Source organism: Rhinopithecus roxellana, chromosome 18, assembly GCF_007565055.1.
Source record: "Rhinopithecus roxellana isolate Shanxi Qingling chromosome 18, ASM756505v1, whole genome shotgun sequence".
NCBI classification, from domain to species: Eukaryota; Metazoa; Chordata; class Mammalia; order Primates; family Cercopithecidae; genus Rhinopithecus; species Rhinopithecus roxellana.
In genome coordinates, this window is record NC_044566.1 from 75,858,220 (window position 1) to 75,862,681 (window position 4,462).

The 4,462-nt window shown below is 37.3% G+C and overlaps 1 non-coding gene across 1 annotated transcript; it reads left to right on the forward strand.

Annotated features, from left to right (window-relative positions):
- The first annotated feature begins 2,378 nt into the window (after positions 1-2,378).
- On the forward strand, positions 2,379-2,509 carry LOC115894646. The gene has a single exon (XR_004054791.1). It is a non-coding gene; the product is annotated as a small nucleolar RNA SNORA9 (small nucleolar RNA).
- The last annotated feature ends 1,953 nt before the right edge of the window (positions 2,510-4,462 follow it).

Genomic DNA, 4,462 nt, shown 5'->3' on the forward strand with positions numbered 1-4,462 from the left:
AGCAAGACTCCATCTCAAAAAAAAAAAAAAAATGCATATAATTAATACCAATCCAACACTACTATAATAAAGGCATATAGAACAAGCTTTGGAAGCCCAGAGATGGCTGCCAATAACTGACTTTAGGATTGTTTTACAGAGGAGATGAGATTTGAGTTGCTATCTATTGCCATATCTTCTAGATTATCTGATCTGCCCACCAAAAGAGCCTTTCTCCAGCTCCCATGCTTCACTCATGCCCCACTGTATTAGTCTGTTTTCATACTGCTATAAAGAACTGCCCAAGACTGGGTAATTTATAAAGGAAAGAGGTTTAATTAACTCACAGTGCAGCATGGCTAGGGAAGCCTCAGGAAACTTACAATCATAGCAGAAGATGAAGGTAAAGCAAATCACCTTCTTCACAAGGCAGCAAGAGGGAGAAGTGCCAAGCAAAGGGAAAAGAACCCTTTTTTAAACCATCTGATCTCATGAAAACTCACTCATTATCACGAGAACAGCATAGGGGAAGCTGCCCCCATGATTCAGTTACCTGCACCTGGTCTCTCCCTTGACACATGAAGATTATGAGGATTACAATTCCAGATGAGATTTGGGTGGGGACACAAAGCTCGACCATATCACCCACCCTCATGAAATGGATTAGTTCCAAGCCTTGGCTCTAGCATGCATTGTCACAACTTTTTTAATTGGACCATATCAACTTGAACTCCAATATGCAACACTGTCAAAAGACTTCTGACAAGCAAGAGGACTAGGTCACCAGTTCTGTTTTAATTACTTGCCCAAGATCATACAATCTTTAAGAGGTTTTGAACATAAGCATTCTGATTCCAAATATACTTTCCTACCATTCTGGGGTAGTGCAGAGCTCCTGTGAGGATGTCAAGTGGCTATGGAGACACAGATTGAAGAATCTTGCAGAGCCCCATTGTCTACAGACTCAAGTCCAAATGCTTTGGCATGGTATTTAAAATCCTCCACAATCTGGTTTCGATCGGTCATTCCCATCTATCCCCACACACGTCCACCACATCAGACTTTGGACAGCTTCTAAACTTGCTACCCATTTTCATGCCTGCCTACATATTACTCTCTGAGAGCATGGCCTTTAACCCATTTCATGTATCTGCCAAGCCTTCTCCATCTACACACAGGCCTATTTCATTAGTCCCTACTCTGCCGACTTTGCACCTTAGTCATTCTTCTAAAATAGTAGTTAACCACAAGTTCTCATTCCTCATTAGATTGGGAACCTGTGCCAAATAAGCATCTCTCCAGAATCACAGTCAAACACATCCACCCAGGAAACAGGTAAAAGCAGAGACAGCCTTATAGAGAAAGAAAGTGGGCATGATCTGAGGTGTTCCTAAAGACCATGCCAGCAGCAAAATATTCTTCCCATTCGAGTAGCATGGTGCCTGAAATCACACTATTAGGGATTTATTTATTTGGGTCTAGCATTACTTGGTCTTCAATTAATAAGAAAATGTTTAAATAACCTAAGTGTAAATTAATTTAGAATACTATTTCCTCTGTGACAAAAGGAGCTAAGCCATAGATGGAGCAGGTGCATAAGAAATGAGGTATAGAAAAGAGAGGAAAGGTCAAAGAAAGGGGACATTCAGATAGCAAAATAAAAATATACACTTGGCAGGGCTTAAGAGTCATGCATTTAATTAATTAGAAAAGCAGCAACAGACATCACTATCACTGCTATCATGAGGATTTTGTTTCCTTCTCTCAAAGAATTTACTGCAATTGAAGGTTGAAATGTCATTTCAATTGATTTTTAATACATGACAACTTACATTTCCTTTTGCCATCTTGCTGTTGCAATTGAGAAGGCACTGGCAATAGCATTAATAGATGAGAAAGTCCAATATACCCCTTTTGTAAAAATAATTTGATAATGTGGTGGAAGTCAATTCAGGTTTTGGTCAGTTAGCACAAGAGACGCTAAATACCCATCACTTAGTTCCTCACGCTTACAAAGCGCCTAAGGTTCTTTTTTACAGCAGCAACATGAAATGTGATAAAGTCTATGAGACCAAGGAGAGAAAGAAGCTCAACTCCAGTTTTGCTTTGCCATTAACCTGGGATAAAACATCAATCACAATGTTTAATCTGTAGGTAGGTTTTTTCATCTGCAAAATTGGGGTAATACTCCTGTTCCCCTTCAAATATCAGAAAGTGAGACATAGCTAGTTTAGTGTTTTAACACATAGAAACTGACCAATTTTATGATAAACAAGGTGAGTAAGATACATTCTTGGTCACAGAATGGCCTCATGACAAAAACTGTTTTATAAACAAATATGCATAATCTTTAATTTTCTAAAAGAAGGCATATCAAAAACAGTTTTAAAAGCAAATACTGGCAAACCTCCAGCGTGCTTGGGTCTGTGGTGACCTGTGCATTCCTACACTGCTCACCAGAACAGTATTGAAATAGTTGAGGGTTTGTCCTGCTCCATCCAGAATAAGGTTATAGAAATTTCAGACAATTGCTTGAAAAAAATGGAAAAAAAAAAAAAGAAAAGAAAAGAAAAGAAAAGAAAACACACTTCATGACTTCACATATAAAATAAAGATTTGTTTTCATTTTATCTTTTCTTCTGGAATCAATGCTGGTTTTTTGTTTGGGTTTGATTTGTTTTCTTTAGTCTTTTCTTTTTTAGAGACAGCATCTGTTGCCCAGGCTGGAGTGCATTGGTGCCATCATGGCTCATGGTAGCGTCGAATTCCTGGGCTCAAGCAATCCTCCTACCTCAGCCTCCCAAGTAGCTGGGACTACAGGCATGCAGTACCATGCCCAGCTAATGTTTTTTTGTGTTTTCAATGGGTACAGGGTCTTGCTTGTTGCCCAAGCTGGCCTTGAACTCCTAGTCTCAAGGGATCTTACCATCTCAGCCTCAGTTTCCAGTTTTAACAGTTTCAATTAACAATATACCAGTAGTAAATTTGTTTCTAGGACTATAAAGATCTGGCCTCATTACAGCAACAATAATAATAACATCAGGAAACAAAACATGTACTTTTCTCAGATTATTCCATTTAATTCACACAGTTAGTTTTACAGGTAAGGAAATGGGGAGTTAAAGAGTTTAAATAACTTGGTCACAGTCACACAGTCAGTGGAATCACAAAACTCAAAGCTACACTAGAGCCTCACTATGTCCAGCTTGGCCACAGTGTTTCTGTCATTGGTGGGCTTTCCTTCTGACCTAGGCTGTTAGAGAACATACATCTCAGCTAGACTCGTCATAGCAACTAAGATGTAGGCACCAGAGTACATAATACCAGACCAACCTGCCTTCCACTCCATGTTTTGTGGTGTTCAATTCCTAAGCTGACTGTGGGTCACATTATGAGCATTTTCCTCCAGAAACTACAGTTCTTCATTTTCAAGCACTATTCTTTTGGTATTTATTTCCAGGCTTTGCATTGTAAAAGAATACCCCACTGCTGGCTGTGTGCAAAGGGCACTGTAAAATACATGATTACAAGTCTGAATATCAAACAAACTCCATGTGAAATACACTTTAAAGGAAAAATATGCACATATTAACCACCTATACAGAATTACAACCTTCTTCTCCTTTACAATGTTGGCTATTATACTTGACCAGCTATATTGCAACAGTATTTGAATACTGTAACATTCCAAGAACAATTCTTTTTCCCTATTAGGTCCCTCTAATTTTTTGTTTCTGCCAGCACATTCCACGTCAGTTAACAACTATACTCTCTACATAATTCTAAAATATTGAACTGTATGCTAAATAAGTAAAATATTTTAAGATAATGTCTTGAGGGAATAGTATTTCATATTATAACTCAATATGCCCTAAGGTAATTATTCAGATATCAATATGCAAAATAGCAGTATGCTGTAGCGCCCTATATTTCTTTTTATTTTGCTTCTTTGTAGCAAGCAATAAATTTAAAGATACAAAAAAAATTAAAGGAAAAGTTTGCAGTCGATTTTATTAACAAGATTGTTTGCCTAGGGAGAGAGAAATTTCACTTGGTCCTTTCCTAATTATTCATGTAAATTAAATTCTACAAGTGAAGAAAATTCATAAAAGTCATACTTACTCATCTGAGAGGGAGATATGGCATATGAATGGGGCCTATAACCTCGGAAGGTGAAATGTAGAAAATATCACAAGCAACTCCCACATTAAGTTAAGTGAACCAAAAAGAGGGAGATTCTTGGTGTGAAGGAGACTTCAAGGATATCCTCCCTAATCGCCTCTTAATAGTCTCAAATCTCTGACACAGGAAACAAATCAAGAATTCAGAGAACATGGAATTATAAGTCACTTATATTTGATATCAAATGTAAGCACTACTAGACACATTTTAAATTGTTTAAAACTTTTAAATATAATGTTTGAAAAGAAAGCAAAAATTGTAATTTAAATTTTTAAGACATCTATATGTTTCACATACTACA